The 21,809-nt window shown below is 36.1% G+C and overlaps 1 protein-coding gene across 1 annotated transcript in view; it reads left to right on the forward strand.

Moving 5' to 3' along the window:
• Positions 1 to 4,425: 4,425 nt before the first annotated feature.
• LOC110464243 (somatostatin receptor type 2-like) overlaps positions 4,426 to 21,809 on the forward strand; it is a 69,233-nt gene continuing 51,849 nt past the window's right edge. Inside the window, exon 1 of the mRNA XM_021519351.1 lies at positions 4,426 to 4,733. The gene's annotated coding sequence lies outside the window, so the exon portion shown is untranslated. The remainder of the gene's footprint in view (positions 4,734 to 21,809) is intronic.

A 21,809-nucleotide genomic window follows, 5' to 3' on the forward strand; every position in this document is an offset into this window, starting at 1 on the left:
TATAGTTGATTTCTAAATTCAATGTCGTTCTCCCATTTCGAGGTACATGTTCAGTTAATGGAACAACCAACAACCGGCATCGGTCAACTATCTTACAATTTAAGATTATGACGTCAAAACTGTAGTGACGTCACGATTATCACTGCAGAGTTATGATCTCATGACTCATGACATAAATATTTTTGGTGTTATTTTATAATCATTTCACATCGATTCTGTGACAAAACATACCGGTTTGAAATAATCGTTGTCGTGTTTACCACATACCACGTGCCACGCTAATAAAACCGTAAACATGTTCATGACTAGGTCATACTAGCTCTTTTAGAACTCATTAAACAACACCTTACGTAATACAAGTCGTGACATTTACAGAACAATGTAATTTATGTCTTTTCTATCAAGGTTTGTAATTGCTTCTATCGAATATCTAGCGTCCTGTTTATCTTTTTTTGATGTTGCTATAAGAACTTTGAAAATAACATGTTGTTACTATACAGCTATACTTCAGCAATTCAAGTGTTGTGCGATACACTTTCATTCGCCCAATGGTATTTATTGTGTATCTAATTAAGTTGTGTGTCATGGTGAATGCTTTGCGAAAGAAAACTAAATCGACATATTTTGTCTGTTTGTTAAGTGAACACGATATATCTTTGTTTATTTATGAAGAAAACGTATATATATACGGATATCATGTGAAATGTTTTTATATATATCGCGTTTATATATATATAATTCTACGTCACATTGTTCTCTGCCAAACGCAGTCCTTTTATTTAGATGATTTTGATATGCTCCATCTGTTGTTTTTTTAATAAATACAGCATAACGGTATGACCAATAAAACTACGAACAACTGTTATTTCGGTGAATTTGTGGTTATATAGACTTAAAAAATTAAGGACCTCGACTTTTTCTCTGTGAAAATATCCTTTTTATGTCCATATAATCACATATTACCTAAACAAAAGTCAAACACTGTATATGTGAATCAAATCAATACAGGTTCATTAGTATACATACCTGTATACCTGTTCCCATCCCACTCGTAATGTCTTAAGTGTTGCTTGAAAAAGGAGTACATTATATGTAGTATGCCTGAAAAACGAAGGGTAGATAGATATGTAGCTGAAGTGATACCGACCAAACATCTGTCATTCCGGGCTTTACGTTCTTGTCCAGTCGGATTTAAGAGGCAAACAGTCGTGAAATTTTACAACATACTCTCCAGACTAATAAATTCTATGCATGACAAATATCGAACTTGTTAGAAGCACACACAATGGTGATAGACATTTAAGAGCAGACAAAATGAAGGAGTGATGTTTACATCGTTCGAAGATGCCATTAAACATACCGGGTTGAACGTGCTTAATATGTGAAATACATACACTACATCTGTATACCTTTAGTAAACTGATAAATATATGCTCTTACGTATACTACGAGAAGCTTGCGAATTATTGTTCTCACAAATATGCACGAAAACAACAAATAGATAAAGGATGAATATGTATCTTTGAATTAAATTATGTGTTTACAAATCACATTAGGTAATTTTATGTTATATAGGACACTTAGGCGTTATTCTATAACAGGTTAATCAATTATGTCCACATCATGTTACAGAAACTGAGGAGAGGAATGCACATAGAGGTGTACTCCTGCGGATGAAATTGCTGTAATGTACATGTTACACACCTTTAGTTTTATTCAAACTGTTTTTGATCGTTTGATACAATTAATTTATAGCCTTATTCTATTTAATGACGCGATTTAGCGTTATGTTGGCTCGAGTCAAAACAGGCGATAATAATTACAGTAACCAAACATTCTAAATTAAGTACATTTCGTAATATTAGATCTATGGTCGGTTATTGGCAAGGTTATTCAGTCTCAATTAAATACATCTTACATTGATTTCATCAGTTACATTAAAAAGAGATTTATTTGTATTTTTGTTGATATCTTTCTTGAATATCATTCCTCGTTAATGTACTATTTGAATTTTAAGAACCACAAGAAAGTTAAGATTTGTAAATATGATATTATGTTGTCTCACAATCTTGAACTATCTCTTTATCTAAAACAAATGAGCATGCATACGCTCATTCAATGCAATAAAAGTGAATGAAATGCAGTCACTAACTCGAAATCGGTGATAACTAGTAATCATCATTATTGGAACAGACGTCGGATTATAATAATGCATGCAACTATTGACCCTATCACAGAGGCATAAAATCCTCGGATGGTAATAAGATCCTGTAAGATAAATGATGGAATATTGCAAAATCTGTTTTTATTTTCACTAATTAATCCTCTCCATGTGCTCCAAGCTGTTCACCATCCTAAATCTATTCCGTTGTATTTAATCTAAGGTACACCGGTAAAACTATCAAGAAACGACCGAAGTACATTGTAAAACTCGTTTACGTTGCGATATAAAGTTAAAACCTTAGTACTTTTTTCTCTAAATTAGTCTCAAAGATAAAATCAAGGATCTAATTTATCCAACGAGCACAAAACAGTTACCCCAAAATATTTAAAGTAAACAATACTATAGGTGTGATTACTCAAAATCGTTATATCCACAGTACTTCACTAATACAGGCCAGGTGAATACGACATAGCTTCGGCCGAGTGAATCGATCACACAGAAATACATTGGCACGGTACGATTGTGTAACTCTACTTTATACTGGTTAATGACCGTTGACCAGGTTATGTATACGGCGATATGTCCACAACCGCAAATTGACACAAGTCATTCCATATTGTACGTCAGAGTGGTCCTCTAATTAACCAGCATACTGTGGCTGTGTAGTAGCCATGCTAATTAGACATAGTAGATGGTACTTAAATCCTAAGGCTTACAAGCGGTTGCCCTTTAATGAACTGTATGTGATGTTTCCTGTTTAATGTGGCTTCCCAAGAGAATGATCCAGCAGCCCTCCTGGTCACGTTGACAAATACGGATAAAGAATCCGCTAAGACTTATCGCCCTCTAATAAATTGAAAGCGCGTGTATTTGAATGTTTTACTTAAGATGAGTTTTTGTGTTTCGAGAAACCACTAACCTTATTACATTGTGCCCTTATAAAATATAAGTTAAACTGAAAGGTTAAGTCTTCCTTTCCCATCTGATACGGATAATTGAGAAAGTACGACGAAAGACTTCGGTGCTTTGCCTCTTTCGCGTTTTTCATTTCAAAAAATGGAATAGAAATGCAAGATGCTGTATGAATAGAGTTAGACTATGAAACATTTGGAATGTCAATGCATTTGTACATGTCACATCAAAACCAAAATGCTCACTCATTTTTCATAACCAAAAGATCAATTAAAAGAAGAGCAGTCGAAATTTGGTGTAAATTGCAACAAACACTATATACGCGCAATTATAAATAGGCATTTACACATCAGGAAAAAAGGTCTGCTATAACTTTTTTAAGGTAATATTGACACAGGTCTTTAATGGCATGTGTAGCATGACATAAACGCCAGGCATAACCATAAATGATCATTGTCCAGCCATAAATGTTTGCATGATTTTTTTAAAATACCATATATAGATTTTTTGTTTATTTTAAAATATCATAACGTGTGTGTCGGACTTGCCAATTATTTATTCATTATGGACACCCTGGAGGTTTTACACACACATGAATAAACATAAACGCATTGACTTTTTTTTTCTTCAATAAAGTAAGATCATTGCTAAAACATGTACACTTTCATGAAATATATTTTTATTTAATGACACTTTTATAAATGCTGTTCCGCTCTGGACTTAACGATATAGCTTAGAATCTAAGTAGTGTATTCCAACATTCTGCATGCCGAACTTAAAGAAAATTTCAAGGAAATTTCAAATATATCAGTCCTTTTGTCTCATACTGAAAAGAGCAGATACCAAATTATTCTTGTGATTATGTTTTATGTTTTTTTTTTTTATTATGGGGTAGATTATTTAAAAGACTACCAATGTTACAAATTAGAATTAGTACAAAGTGGTGCACTACTTCTCAACAATCTATTGCCCTGTGTTGTAATGAGCTTGATTTTATTTGTGGTTTATCAAAGTAAGGTCCTTTTATTCCACAATGAGATACATTGATGATAACTTGACATAAAATATGAGTAATCGTTTCCGTCACAATTATTGCTATTAGTTACGTTATGATGATATGTTGGTTATCGCCTTTAGAAACATTTCCATATCAATAGTATCAAAACCTTTTTCCAGTTATCCACGACTAACATAACCACACATGTAATCCTCTCGCCCCAGCCATGATTAGTTTATCTCTCTTTGTTTCCCATACAGGCTATACATTTGAACAACTTTATGAATGTTCTTTCTAATGTTCCAGCTAGCTCATCAGAGACCGTAGCTGCTGAGACCGACTCGTATCGCCGCACCACCAACGCACCTGCTGGTTATAGCGTAATTGGGGCGTGCTTTGCTTTCTCTGCCTAGCTTCGACTTCCAGCTCCCGCAGTGTGACATTGGATGCTATCAGAGGCGGCAGGTCCTAAGTCTCAGCATTCTCAACACTCTCAAGTAAGTTCAGCCTCTGTGACTGTCTTCAACTGGTCAGGAAACCTACGGCTGTAGCTATTTACGACAATTAACCTATGGACTATGTAACATGCGTGTGACCGATACACTGATACACTTGTGGACTTCCGACTCACAGGCTCACGACAGATAGGGCCACGCACAGGTGAGAAATACTTATCTGTTAATATACGAGCTAAAAGTTGGAAAAGTATGATCGATTTTTATGTCACAATATTTTTTCACATTTTTTCTTAATTTTGACGTGTCTGATATAAACCCCTACCATGCTCCCTGCTACAATGCTGTAATCTACCTTGCACATCTTTATTAGAAAATTCTGAATGATCAAAAGTGAAAACAAATATCATATTATAGATCATTGTCTCTATACAGTCAAGCACCAAAGGAAATTTTCATTTAGTATGCCGTTTCTGTATTCATGATAATAGATTGTGTGTTTTATCAGCTCTGGAAATATTATGCACCATAACCGACCAGATTGTGCATATGTTGATAAATGTGTCAACAGTATGCATATACTTTCGAATGTTATAGTATAGTATGTATAGAAATATATACAAAATAGTTAAAAAGACTATAAACTCTACACAGCTGTCAGGTTGTATAATTGATCGCAAAGGTTTTTCAGTATCTAAAAACAATGCATAACAACTTAAATCAAAAGGAAAATGCTTGTCTCATGTTTCTTGCAGTACTGAATTCATGTGTCATGAACATTACTGTACACAATACATGTCTCATGCATTTTACAGTAATGTAAACAATTTTAATGAACAATACAGTACTGAAAACATGTCTCATAAAAACAACTTTTTTGTTCTTCAATATTACAGTTCTGAAAGCATGTCATCATTTTTTCTTAAAGCTACCTGAATTACTTTCCCAACAAACTCTTTTTGTTTTCTTAAAGGTAATCCATACCTTTTTGTCTGGGCTTATCGCAGCCTTAAGAGCATTTCTACGTAAATAACCATTCTTAGAGCTGATTAGGCTCATGTACGGTTTGATCCATATAAAGACATTTCTTGATGAACCGCCTGTTCTGCGATTTTATTGAAAGGCAAACGACGGTATCTCCGTTCATGCATATATTGAAACATTGTAAGTAATAGCGTTGTGGGCATGTTAAAAATTATCCTTCTTAATTGCGTTCATCCACAAACACAAACAGTGTTCAACAATCGAGATGGAGCTCGATCTCATGGTTGAGTAGGCACCATGATGTACTTTCAAGCGTGCTAAATGTATCACGCCTTCTTTGGAATGTTTTGAAGTTAAACAAACTGGTCTGCCATTGAAAAGGTAGCATGTATACAAAGGTAAAAAACAGATGCCTGATACCAGGAGAATGATAATTTTATTCATTGTTGATAATTGCAATTTGTCATATTCTTAATTTAGATCTCCAATTATGATTGGAAAGCTATATTATTCTTCCAACTGATTTGATAACCTGCCACGCGTTAATGGAACATGTATACAGAATTGTATAGACCATAAACTGATGTCAATAGAACATGACCAAAGGTTTAATAAAGACAACTGAGTTTATAGAACAGTTCATAAGTTGTTTAGAACTTGAAGTTTTGTTTAAAGAACATAAATCGAGCATTATAGAATATGAGTGCGGATTAATAGAACATATGTTGAGGTTTGATCAAGGGAACTGAGGTAATAATACATGCATTATGTTATAAAGACTTGATCTTGTATTTATAGAACATAAACTGTGGTTTACAGGGAATTGGAGGTTATTAGAGCATGCATTGAGTTATATAAATCTTGATTAATCGCTTATAATGCATACAATTAGATTAATAGAGGATATATTGGGTTATATAGAACTTTTGTTTGTAGAACACAAACTGAGGTTTATAGAATGTGAGCAAGGGTTTAATAAAGGAAACGGAAGTTAATAGAACATGCAATTGGTTATATGAAACTTGAATCATTGTTTATAAACCATAAACCGAGGTTTATAGAATATGAGCATAGATTTATGATAGGGATATGAGATTGATATAATATGAATTGGGTTGTATAGAACTTGAAATATTGTTTATAGAACATAAACTGAGGTTTACAGTACATGAACTGACGATAAACGCACACCAACTGGCATGTAAATGACTGGAAACCTTGGGTTTATAGAACATAAACGGGGGTTTACGGTTGTTGTTTCTATGTCATGTTGATTTCGCTAATTTGATCATTTAACACGTCGAATACATGAGACCAACTTTTGATGTTTGTGTGTTCAAGCCAATCAGATAATCCAATGTACCTTAAGGAATAGCGCTGGCGGTTTGGGCTATAGAAAGCCGACAACATTATTAGTACTGGCTTGGTTTGTATTTATTTTGCTGTATCACGATAAGGTTGTTTAACTCTCTGATGAAAGAAAGAAAACTGGATGGGTCAGGCATGGTCTAAACGAACGTCAAGCTTGGGAGAAAATGAACAAGACAAGGTAAACTGATCTGAAACACTCACCTGCTAATGTGTTGAGTGTAATGCTGGTATCGTTACACTCACCTGTTAATGTGTTGAGTGTAATGCTGGTATCGTTACACTCACCTGTTAATGTGTTTAGTGTAATGCTGGTATCGTTACACTCACCTGCAAATGTGTTTAGTGTAATGCTGGTATCTTTTGTACGTTGATAGTAGCATTTATATCGGCATCAAGTCTATAGAAAGCTTTACCTACTTTATTTTTTTGATTGTTGCATAATTTTAAGGGCAATTACAGTCCTAGATGATCATCGATTTTGTTCTTATATCATATTAACAGCTTATATTTATCCATAACTATGTCGTCACAATGCTGAAGTGTCTGTTAGTTACCGACGTTGCCGTAAGCTTTCCAACTTGATCCTGTTTGACTGAAAGCTGCTTCTGTTGAGATGAAAGCGTCTGTCCTGGAGAATGCTCTTGTCGTGGTGCCGATTGATGCTCTCTAGGGCGTGTTTGACTGTCGTAATCAAGGCTTGTATAGTTTTTACGTCTAGGATTATGAAAGGAAAGCGTATACGTAATATGTTAATAGATTTAAATTAATTATATGGTTGATAATCAATTATATCGTTCATTTCTGGATTGGGTATTAACATGTTCTTCGTTCATGCATACGTCTGTTGTATATAACTGCAGACATTACTATTGCGACTTTCTCCGTGTTTATATTGTTCAGATAAATGAAAAGAAACGAAACGAAATAGTTCAATGATTCAATATTTAAATGAAGTTAAACAAACGAAAAACAAGAAAGAAAAAGAAAACAAAAACTCTTTTATAATCAGCAATGCATCTGGTTTCTTTATGAAGCCAGAATATCTAGTGCTGTGCATCTCTTTTATATGGCGATGCCGTGTTCTGTTTGAGTGTAATTCGTTCTTTCATTCCTGTACAGATAATGTGAACATTCCTATAATAGTAGTTACTCATTGTGTAAGACTTTGATGTTTCTCTGGATCGTCTCCTTTACTATCTGTTCCCTCCTACCTCTTGTACGTAGGCGGGACACCTTTATGATGTTATTTTCTCACAAACTCATACCGACATGTTTCTTCTAAATCATGATTATGAAAAGCATAAAATCAAATCATTTGAGATCAACACTCAATGTTTACAAAATTCCCTGCTAAGATTTGGGCGAGAGTAAATCATTATGCAGGAATGGGGATATATCGGGTGGGTCATGTCTGGACAAGCTTCGTTAATGACCCACATTTTACATATTCTTAAATCAAATTAATATTAATGAATTTCTGATTCCTTGGATCAAACTGACGACCTGGCAACACATACAGTTTTCTCAGTGACAGATAAAGGGACTTTAATATGTTCGATAATTTAAAACAAAGCTGGTGTCATGCTAGTTGTAATACTCCAGTCTCCACTTAAAAATCAATTAACATTTTATAACCTGATATAATAAAAACAGAAAATCATTCTAAATTGTAGTACAGGCATGTTTCGCAAAAATAGCATGCTGAAACTTATCAACGTTTATTAGGTGTTAGCGAACGTTAATACGTTGTGTAATGTCCATTATACATATAAAACAAGTATAAAAATCAAACGAAGCCTGTAAATCCAACAGCGAAGTTTGATGTACTATTATATGTTAAGATCCGACAATCTTTCAACGTCAAACATGCGACGACAGAGGCATGAAATGGACATTATGACGCACCAACGACAATCCCTCACGGTCCGCAGTCAAATTCCAAGCCAAGTGGAAACTTACTGGCAAACATGAAAAGACAAGGATTTTTAAACCTTTCTGGGAGGGTTAATAATAAGCATACGCCAAACAGGGACCGTTTTTCTTTGTAGAACTGATGGGATATATTGGAGGTTACAGAGCGTTATCATTTTCCGATGATGTTTAATTGGACATTATGCATAACACGAAAAGTTCGCTTGTTTCCCTCTAAATATCTTGAATGAAATGTGCTCATCTTTAAAGACGAATCGGGTAATTACTGTCATGCATGTTTTAAACCAATACTGCCAAATACGGTACAACACCTATTAGCAATTGTTACAATAGTACAAGTTTTCTTTATGAAGTTTTCATGCAAATCAGTTCTATTGTCTGGAGATATTCATCGATAAGAATAAATACAATATCAAGATTGCAAAATACAAAACAAATTTCTATCAATTCAGAGTAAATTGTCAATCGTTCGATGGTCTTGTTTATCTGCATTGAAAAAAAAAATCCTCTTCCAATTTTCTATCTCTCATTCCTCCTCTTAGCAGGTTAGTGTACACTTCAGTTGAAATTGACGATGTGGTTGGACTCTTTCTTTTATTAACATTATTTTTAGATTGATTCATTGAATATCTGAGCTGGACTTCAGGTTTGTCATTCGTTTTAAGTAGAAACACGCTGCATCTCATGTCAAATAATGTACTACTGTAAGCCTAACGACAGGAACCACATCAGGTGTCCTGCTTCCGCCGAAATACCGTACTGTTCTAGGCTTCACCACCAACCACATCAGGTGTCCTGGTTTCGCTGATAATATGTTAAGCCATAATGTTCTAGGCTTAATGACTCGAACCACATGAGGTGTCCTGCTTCCACCAAGATGCCTTCATGTTCTAGGCTTCACTACTGGAACCTCATGAGGTGCCCGGGTTCCACCGAAATGCCACAATGTTACTAGGCTTCACGACAGAAACCTCAAGAGAAATCCTGGTTCCGTCAAGACGCCTTAATGTTCTAGGCTTCTCGACTCGAACAAAAGAGTAGTCTTGCTTCCGCCAAGATGACTTCATGTTCTAGGCTTCACTACTGGAATCACATGAGGTGCACTGGTTCCGCCTAAAAGCCATAACGTTCTAGGCTTCACGACAGGAACACCATGAGGTGTCCTGCTTTCGCTGAAATGCTTTAATAGTATAGGTCTTCACGACAGGAACAAAATAGTAGGTGTCCTGCTTCCGCCGAAATGCCATAATATTCTAGTCTTCACGACAGGAACATCCATGGTTCTTGCCGTTGCATTCATGGAACCGGTTATGAGTTTTTAGGTAATTTAAACTTTTCTCAATTTACCCATGGTAAAGGTTCATTCTTAAACGGATTCGTCTCTTTTTTTTTGTTTATTATTTTCAAAACTCGGCTAGTAGAAATGCTATTGAATTGTTTTGGCAAACGAATGCAGTTTGGGACTTAATGTAAGGGTATTCAAGCCTGTAATGTTTCTTCATGTAATGCTCTAGCTGTTGGACTTTATTTTGGTTCTTTAAAACATCCTTTTTTCTGCTCCACGTGATGAGAACGATCAATCACCACGATGCCACGCCATCGCAACCTGAAGTCGATCGTTAATCTGACACGACGTTGCCAGGCATTGTCCATTTTAAAAAATAAATGTTACAGGATAGCTGCCTTGATTTAATCAATTTTGTTTTAAATTATATAGTTAACAGTTTGTCATTCGTTCGCTTCTTGTCCGATCTTAAAAAACAAATTAAAAAAACAAAAAACAAATACAAATTGTTTTCTCGAGCCAATCCTTATGGGGTAAACGAAATCAAACGTATGTATATATGATATCTTATCATTACAATTCTGTACCTGAGTCGGATCAATAATCCTGCAGTTGTGGGACCGCACAACGCACCAAAAATGGCGTGCGCACACCGTGCATACATCGTTCACACACCGTCCGCACATCGTCCACACATGGTGCGCACAACTGTGCGATTTAGCAATCGTTCGCCCCGTTGTGCGCTTCTCTCCGCACAACTGTGCGATTTGGTATCGTTTGTAGATCAAAATTACGGAATGACAAAAATACGGAAGGCTTGTATGCGATAATGTACACTGTGTATATATCTGTAATTTCTCATCCCAATAATCAAGATTATACAATTTCACAATGCGTATTACACAGTATTACAGTGACCGTTAGGCTGTCAAGAATGGGTTTGGCTCCAAGGTAACAGAACAGGTAAATAACAATTTTATGAGTGTCCGGAGTTTTACCTGACCAGTGCCTGACACACAGAGCTGATATGCGATACCGTTTGACCGTAATAAAAAGGATTTGTTATTTGCATTCGTTTACCTATATATAGCTCCCCTTCACCTGGATTTTCACACCCCCGGCCTTACCCGACGAGTTACGTAAATGCCCCAGGCGGGGAGAAAACTACGGTCCAGGTACATGTACACAATGGTTATGTTTACCTGTATACGGGGTTGTGTTGTAATTTTACATGTGTCGATTAAGTTTGTTTAAAAACACAGAAAACACAATTCCTAAATATAAGAATTTATAGACAGAAAGATAAGTTTATAGATGTTGCTAGAATATAGAAACATACGTAAACATCAAGTTTATATGTTTAACAAGAAACCGTATAAATTGTTAAGGCATTCCTCAATTTACACCAACCACGATTGTTATCGCACAACGTCCGTCCATGGTGCGTGCGCACATATGTGCGCAAGCAATGATCGTTCAGCTTTTTATCGTTCGCCCATCGTGCACACACCGTTCACACACCGTGCACACATCGTGCGCACTCCGCACATCGTGTAACGTTGTGCGATCCCACAACTATATATATATATATATATATATATATATATAATGATTAGTGTTTCCATTTTCAAAAGGCCGCATTGCTTCGTTATTACAAAGCATAAATAACAAAACATGCAAATGAATAACGGTAGATTTAATACGTATAAGTTGTTATTGTTATAGTTGGCTTATAATTAGTCATGAAGCAATTTATAACACATCCTCAGACCGGAGATATATAATACAAGGCGGAAAATGGCTTCATCCGCATGACGCTCCTAATTGTTCGAACAGGGATATAGATGGCCAAGGATCTCGCCTCTCGGCAAGCAGATGTATCCATAATACGACAACGGTTTCTTGTGACCATGTGTCCCCGTCAGAAATCGATCGTGTTTCAGTGGACAGCGAGCATACCGTTCATATTATTCAGGGAGTTGCAATGCTTCTGATACAGGCAAGAGATTATCAATAATTTGTATCCAACATGATACACGAGCGTTTGGTATATCCCAAGTTGTAAGGATCGGCAGGAAACAGAAAAGGCTGACCAGCCGTGTCGCGTTGAAATTGGTATTTTATATGGGTTGATCCCCCATATTTCATGACAATTCTACATGATAGTTGTTATTTTTTTGTGTTATGCTATCTTTTTGGCAAACTTTAAAATATATGTGTTTTGTTATGAATATTTTTGTACCTGACTTTAATATTATTAAATCATGTTGACTTCATTTCATTTACCGCTGTACTTCAACGATGTTTTGCTGACGACTCAATTTTGTTGTGACTGAGAAATCATTTAAGCATTAATGTTGTCATTGAAACTAAGTTTTTTAAATAATTTCTTTCCTAGGCTATACCAATCATGCGGCTTTAACTATCAAGTTTTTAAGTATGCGTCTCTGTCGAGTTCTTAAAATCTGCACCTTATCAAGAGGTACATGTAGAGGAGTTTTTAGAGTAGAGGAATTTTAGCCTGTTGTCCAACCCTTTTGATGTGTACCATTTTTGGTCGTCATTACAAATTGTTGAAATTCAATAAAACTGAATCAATAGGATTCGGATATAGTATATATATATATGCATTGTCAATAATCAGGAAATTCACAATTATCATATTGGCCGAAGATTCGGTTCATACAAATGTACACGTATCAAGCAGGAATATGCATTTGATTTGATTAACATACCGCGGGAATATAAATGTGAGGACGTAGATTGTCTTGTAGAGAAGAAACAACTGTTTGCCGCGAATAAGTAACCGCCGATTATTTTTCTTTCAAGTCTTTATCAATGACACAAGTTTACCATGGAATGCCAACGCAATGGTCGCCGGTACCCCGGTATTAATTAACAACTAATATGCGTGCTTGTATGACAGTGTATGGTAGAATACATTGAAAATGAAAATATTTGAAAAGAAAAAAACCCCGTTTTTGCCTGAGTTCGAATACCGAGTTACATATGTATATGTTTTACTTGTATTTACAAACTGATTCTGTATATTCTTCCACGTGAAACTGTTAGTGAGTGTACTGTTGAATCACAGTCCTTATATGGCAACGTGACCTTGATCATTCCATAATTTAAATGATTCTACTCCGTGCACAACTGATGACATGATTTCTGGTCGCTTACAGTCAATGGTCATGTTTTGCCATGGTTTCTGTCTATATATGTTTCAAACAATTAGATGTGCACATGCTCCTGTATCCCCTCTCTCGACAAAGTTGGTCCGTTCAACACAAGACACTACCGACTCACTTGTTAACATTTATCCTATACGGGATGGGGGTAGAGGTAAGTTATTGGTAACAGTTTGCATCCTATATACTTAACCGAGTATATGTGCTAGTTTGCTAATGTAGTAGGCTGTGTTATATAAACGGAAAGCGTATTCTTTTATTATAAATAGCTTTACAACAGTGGTAGAGATATGGTTACTTCAATGGTTTTTTTTATACAATAAAGATTAACTTCGACTAGACGGCCTTGTTTTAATAATACAAATATAAAATTCCAAAGAAAGATGATTGGACACTACTGGGGTAAATCTTTTCTTAGCAACAAGCATTGAAATATGTGAAATAGTTCGAAGAATTAATTTACTGAAAATAAGAAAAAAAGGACTCACACAGTGCTTCAATGTCTTAACAAATAAATCATATCTAAATAAGTTATAAAATAAATATAAGAGTGATAAGATCCATTTCCCCTTAAGAGGAAAAATCTAGCTTCTAGAAGTCCCCACTTCCAGCAAGTAATTGTGAGTGACTGATTAAGCACAAAGAACACAACCATAGCTTTTTTACAACATTGAAAGATAGAGTAAAATCAAATCTAATTAGTGCATCGTGATTATGTGTCTGCTCCTTACTCGAGTGTTTATGAGTAATGAACGTTAGAGAGCAATAAATACACAGCGCGAGATTAGTGTGCTACCATTAAGTATGAACGGTCAGTGCACGTGACGCGTATAGTCAATAATTGACCATTGGTATGGCCTTGGGCGAGTGAGAAAATCAATAAGTTCGATAGCAGAGCTGAACGACCAAGGGAAATGTACAGCTGTTGGGCAATTTGATTAAATTTCAAGTGATCGTTATTCGGCATATGAATTAATTTCTAATCATAAAGATACCCATTTATCGCTGACACTTCAGGTTGAGTAGATTGAGAACGGGTATAATGTTGGGAGAATGTTTTAACTCACATCGACCTTGACTTCATACGAAAAAGTTATTGTTTTCTGCGCAACATTTAACTGTCTGTGTTCTGTTACAGTCATATTATCAAGACAGGCTTATACAAATGTGCTGATGTTACACGTTTTTCAAAACGTTACTAAGAGCGCAGCTCTTTTTGCGCCGAAGGCGAATGCGCAAGAAGCGAAGCTCTTCTCCGGTTTCATGTACAAACAATTGAAGTCATGGTAACGTCTAAATACTATGCTTCCCAAATCCTTCGTCACGGAAGTAGCTAGTATAGAGTTACCGCGGTCCTATTTTTACAATGCTGTTTAGCTTTGCTACACATTCTCAAAAATATCTCTTTATTTGATAATTTTTTTCTGTGGTTATGTAAATTCATGACATCAAAAATTATAGAAACTGAAGCTTCTTTCAAATTATCAGGCTTTTCTTCTCTCCACCCAAACCGGACGTACAAAATGTATATAGTAACTACCAAACCAGACGGAAATCCGGATATGTTTGGGCTATTGTGATTCTCTTTTTACACGATTTAGAGGGATCAGGCAAAGTATATCATGTCGGAAAATAAAATTGGAATTTAATCACCAATATACTTAACTTTAATAATAACAGATAATAACAGTACTATTTGATAAACAATACATCTTCAAATATGAAGTCCCTCTACTGGGCCTCACTCTTTCCGTAACATTACGCTGGGCAATTAAATGCAACAGTACCAAATGCATTTGTGTTTTCTTTTGAACTACATAATTCATTCGAATGTTTTTCTTTACTTATTATTAATTTTACATTAATTACTTTATCGCTATAAAAAGAATAAATAGATGTTATTTTAAATAATGTTATTTAGAAATTAAGATTGAAAAAACAGCATTTAGACTCTTCGCTTATTTCAGGCAATGCCTGTTTTCAAAATGAATGATTTTGCCCAGCAACAGATTCAAGTATATTGTATAAAAAAAAAAATACAGGTACATTTTGTATGTATTAAAATGGGTTATGTTATGATTCAAAAATTATACTATACTATCGAAACAAATGTACGAGCTCCGCTCTTTCCAGGCCATGCCTGAGTCATATTAACTCTTCTTGGTTTTTTGTTCTTATAAGCAGTAAACCATATGCAGGTATTGCCAGAAACGTTTCATTCCATTTAAAATGGCGAGGTGATCATAATTGACGAATTGCAATGCCTAATGGCTTCGAATCAACTCGGTCGTGAAAACAGACCCTTTTCAGTTTGGCTGCGGGACAGTAAAAGCTAGCAAATATGAAATGCCGAAGTCAATGTTGTTGACGTCTCAGTAAGAAATGACACATACTATACTGTTACAGCAATAGCGTTGGGCATTTCGGTTAACCAAAAACGTCGCAGTCCCGCAGTTAATGTGATTTACCAATAAATGTTACAGCCCCGCAGTTTAAGCAGATGTGTCGTCTCATACAACGTTAAGGGTGTTCAATTTTAAAAGATTTATTAATACGGGTATATTACAATACGATTTGTCGGTATATGTTGTCAAGTATATATGTTGTGTCACCGCATGCAATGCACGCTATTGCTACTGTCCCATGGGAGCAACCTTTGTTGATTAGGTGTTTTAAACACGAAATGAAATACGCCAGAGGCGCCACAATGGTACAGTAAGACGCAAAAACGAAAGCAACTTGTAGAGGTATTAGTGCACGTGAACCTGTGTGAAATTAACGAGATCAAGGCTTTCTTGCCATTATTTGGTAATTGGATATGCATTGCTGATTTTATTGCACATTAGCCTCGACCGCTTATAGCGTATGAACATAAGTAAAACCAGGTATCACATTCTTCCCGGTGGTTTCGTCTCGATACTGCAGAGACAGAGAGGCGAACATTGCTCGTAGCTCGTGCATGTATAGGACAGGTAGGGCATGAAGTAACTATATATATCTTATGAGCTGTGAAATATTCAACATGCGTCAACCCTGACGATTGAAATAAATATATGATCTTGGAGCGATGCAGTTTAGCGAGGGCGCGTCTAACCTCATATATTTGTGGTTCAATCTGAAGCATTCATACGTGCGTGTTCCTGCACATGTGGTATATCAAGCGGAATATTTCAGGAATATAATGGCGACATGCGTGCCATGTGATGCTATCATACCCGTTCTACTGTCTGCTAGGTATAAACATTCAGGGTAACGCAAATTTAGGAGTTGTCATCGACCTTTACAACAAAAAAGTAATTTACATTTATTTTCAAAGGCTAGGGATATGTTGCTAACCCATTTTATGGACATTAGTATTGTTACTAAGAATTCCAGTTGGTACATTCACTGTAGATAAAAAAAAAAAGTCTGTTTTAAGATAAAATGTGAAATAATTTGAATAAAAAAATCAACAAAATAGGAAAACAACACTGTTTAAATTACGAGATACAGAAACGTTTACTTCATTCAGAAACAAAAAATATGGCGTTTAACTAACAGTTAACAAAATTCATGCTAATATTGTGCATATAGTTCAGTCTTACCAATTAAATGCAGCAATTAATTCAACAATCCGGATTACAATCAAGTAAAAAATAACTGGCCGAATTTAGTTATGTGTACTTGACTGAATATTGTATATTGATTTTGAAAATACTGAAAGTACGTGCATGGTGTATTAATTTTGAAATTATAGCAATTTTGATTGATGTTGCAAATAATCTTCAAGCATGGCATTTCGTTTCTGAAAGTATCGTGTATTGAATTTGACAGATGAACGTGACAGAAGTTGGTTACATGAAAACTGTACATAGGAATACCAATGCGTCCAATGTGGGACACGTGCTCGCGGAGCCAGTCACACTCTTCGGCTTCTGTTTATAACCGTCCACGGTTGGTTTTATTCTGGATAAGTTTTAATTTACACATACATTTTATAATCTACATCCAACGGAATAAATGTGTCGAAACATGTAATTTCTGGTCAAGGTTTAAAAGTGCGTTCAAAGCCTATATTGTTATAAGTTAATAGTTTCTTTTTGATAATCATGCCAACACGAACTGCATACATGTACATATTTCCATTCATGGTAAATACATATGTAAAATATAGCAGTTCATACCGACATGACAAAGAATTGGAGTATTTGTTCGGCATTACAAATGATTTGAATATTAAATCCTGTATGGACAATTTGAACATAAACGCAATCCTAGCAGATGGCATTGGGTCATCAGTCGTTGGATTTAACGCGTTCGGTGATAAATTGTCAAGCGTCAAATTGACATGTACAATGTATAAATAACGTCACAGGAAAGCAGCGTATAAGTATAGTTGACACATATGTCTTCTAAACGACGTTAAGAAAGCCTATGTAAATACATTCGTTAAGTTACTAAAGCCGAAAACAGCTACACACGTTTCCTATACCACGGGTGAAAGTAAACAGCATTTCCCTGAACCACAAAAGGAAAACAGACCAAATACATATTTACTATTTATAATGCTAATTTACAGGGAGCGAAATCAGATTTCAAAGGAATCTGAAAAGACGACAATAATGAAGGCAATTTTAAAACCCTAAAATGTACCCGGAGTGTATAATACACAACACGCGACAAACGTCAAATGTTGTTTGTCATATCGATCATCTAAAATGGAGTAAACGAATATTAAGTCACAGAAGACACTTTAAATTTGTCATTATAAACCCGATCATGACGACGAAAGTAATCTGTCTACACCAAGATTGAAATGTCCATAGCAGTAATCAATGCATCGTTATTACTGGAATCTGATACTTGGAAAATGATCCGGAGTAGCGGATTCTTATACTTAAATTCAATAAAACAGAGGTTGCTGGTATGTCAAATGTACTTTAGTGGGGGAAGGAGGGAGGGGGCAAATCAACAGACCAGAAGTTTTAAGTCGTCATTTAAGATGATAAAATATTTGAAGAAGAATTTTAACCATAAATTTATAGCACGTCATATTGCAGCATTACCAAAAAATGTTTTCTAAAAAAAGCAATCAAAACTGTGTTTTACTCTTAATGTTTTATCGACAATATTAACTTTTATCCTGCTCAATGATGCTTCTTTTGTAATTTGAGCGTGCCTTTGCCCGTTTCAGGGAAAGATGAATGTTGTAGCAATGATTCATGTCTGGATGACAGGTATCCCTAAGACTGGTGGCCACGATCTTTCGCCTTGTCAATGCCTTACCAGACCAAGTCCAGCACTGTCTAGGCACGACTGACACGTCAGCAGCAGCTTGACAGTGCCCGTTTGATTATACGCTTGTTGCGTACCGCCTTACACTTTACATCTGCTGAGCATGTCAAGCGACATTACCAGTCGCAATCGTTTACGCACGAATATGTGTAGGGTCCATAATGTTACAACCAGCGAATAGTATGCATGCCATGAGCTGATATTAGGCATCATTATCCCGTTACGTTATACTGAAACACAGTCGCGTGCTTGTCCTACCTGTATTTTAATGATGCATATTAATACAAGCGTTTCAATGAAGTGCGTTCTGCATTCAGAAAACATGATCGATGTTTGGTAATTAGGTATATGGCTCCCGATATGGTCAAATCATCAGATAATTTCAACTTCTGTTTCCGTTAACGACTCATTGGATTCACATAACGTTACTTCTCCAAAACCCATATTCATGATAAATTATACTGTAGCATTTGGCTGAAAAGAAAATACTCAGAATGATTAGATTTCGAGTGAGGATTGTAAGGCGACAAGTACTGACCACGAGATTCTGGCGGTTAATGAGGCTGTTAGGGGTAGGCAGACTTTTTTGCTCGCCAAATTGTTATATTTCCCCAAAGATGCTTTCTCAGTAGATGTCACATAAGCAGTAACAGACAATACCTATTTCATTTATTATCCTATTCTTTATCAATCGAGCAAGGCTGATACACTCCCTTCAATCAAGTTAAAATTTCACTGCAGTACTTTTATTTGGAAACTTCTGTAAAAAAAGGATATCCCGTTCTAATCTATTTGCTTTGTCATTAATTTGAACATGTTAAAGCATTATCAAAATATAGCCCCCATTTTTTAACACTAGATTTAGCACCCATATGATAGGATGAGAGGGTCAGTTTTAATAATCTGGAAATGTTCTGGATGTAAAGATATCATTGATTATCACTGCTGATGTATTTGTTAAGACGCTGGTTACAACATCAGCTAATTATAATTTAAGGATAGTTCTCGGAACATACATCGATGATTCGTTATGCAATCGATAGATCATGTAAGTGGTGACGATGTCGGAAGAAAGCTATATCTCGCGAGATTTCTTTTGTTAACGAGCTTGTATCGATATGCTGACTTGTTGCTACTCGAATTGCTATGACATTTCCCTGATGATAATGCATCATAAACCGCTTTCGACAGCTTACGCTTTATGATAGCTATTGTTATACAGCCGACGCATTTCACGTTCTTCCGTTCGGCAGTAATTGATCATGACAAATTAACTCCCTTTGGGTGCTTTGTAAGTCAATTCCTAATTTCACTAATTCACTTTGGCGATAAGAGTTTCAAACGTCGTCTTCACTAAATCTTATAAAAAATATTCTTTCTTGTTAAATCAATAAACGTTTTGGGACATGTTACAGCCGCGCACTCCGAGATAATTATTTCGCCAACTTGACTGAGTTGTATTTACCAGTCAGTATCGTGCCATTAAAAAACGCTCACTCTGACCTCACTCATGAAATTAAAAAGCTCTCCAGAATGAAGAGAATATCACAGACACATAGGGAATCCATAGTGTTTTCAATGTTTATATATCGAAATGCTGCAAAAATGCACATTGATCTTAACAAGCCAACATTTCCCTAAGGCACTATACATATCAAATCAATATTGATATTGAAAATAACAACCACGGCGTCAGTACATACCATAGAGACACGCTGTATAAGACAATATACAATATAAAAACCACGGCGTCAGAACACACCATAGAGGCACTCTGTATAAGGCAACATACAATATAGAAACCACGGCGTCAGTACACATCATAGAGACACGCTGTATAAGGCAACATATAATATAGAAACCACGGCGTCAGTACACACCATAGAGGCACTCTGTATAAGGCAACATACAACATAGAATCCACGGCGTCAGTACACATCATAGAAGCACGCTGTATAAGACAATATACAATATAAAAACCACGGCGGCAGTACACATCATAGAGACACGCTGGATAAGGCAACATATAATATAGAAACCACGACGTCAGTACACATCATAGACGTACGCTGTATAAGGCAATAAACAATATAACAACCACGCCGTGAGTACACATCATAGAGGCACGCTGTATAAGGCAATTAAACAACATAGAGACCACGGCGTCAGTACACATCATTGAGGCACGCTGTATAAGACAATAAACAACATAGAAACCACGGCGTCGGTACACATCAAAGAGGCACGCTGTATAAGGCAATAAACAACATAGCAACCACGGCGTCAGTACACATCATAGAGAAACGTTGTATAAGGCAAATAAACAACATAGAAACCACGGCGTCAGTACGCATCATAGAGGCACGCTGTATAAGGCAACATAGAACATAGAAACCACGGCGTCAGTACGCATCATAGAGGCACGCTGTATAAGGCAACATAGAACATAGAAACCACGGCGTCAGTACACCTCATAGAGGCGAGCTGTATAAAACAACATACAATATAACAACCACGGCGTCAGTACACACCATAGAGACACGCTGTATAAGACAACATACAATATAACAACCACCGCGTCAGTACACAACATAGAGGCACGCTGTAAATGACAACATACAATATAACAACCACGGCGTCAGTACACACCATAGAGACACGCTGTATAAGACAATATACAATATAAAAACCACGGCGTCAGTACACATCAGAGAGGCAGGCTGTATAATGCAATTAAAAACATAAAAACCACGGCGTCAGTACACATCAGAGAGGCAGGCTGTATAATGCAATTAAAAACATAAAAACCACGGCGTCAGTACACACCATAGAGGTACGCTGACTAAGCCAACATACAATGTAACAACCACGGCGTCAGTACACATCATAGATGCACGCTGTATAAGGCAATTAAACAACATAGAGACCACGGCGTCAGTACACATCATTGAGGCACGCTGTATAAGGCAATAAACAACATAGAAACCACGGCGTCAGTTCACATCATAGAGGCACGCTGTATAAGAAAACATACAATATAACAACCACGGCGTCAGTACACATCATAGAAGCACGCTGTATAAGACAATATACAATATAAAAACCACGGCGGCAGTACACATCATAGAGACACGCTGTATAAGACAACATACAATATAACAACCACCGCGTCAGTACACATCATAGAGGCACGCTGTAAATGACAACATACAATATAACAACCACGACGTCAGTACACATCATA

The sequence above is a fragment of the Mizuhopecten yessoensis genome, unplaced genomic scaffold (genome assembly GCF_002113885.1).
Source record: "Mizuhopecten yessoensis strain PY_sf001 unplaced genomic scaffold, ASM211388v2 scaffold10975, whole genome shotgun sequence".
In the NCBI taxonomy this organism is placed as follows: domain Eukaryota; kingdom Metazoa; phylum Mollusca; class Bivalvia; order Pectinida; family Pectinidae; genus Mizuhopecten; species Mizuhopecten yessoensis.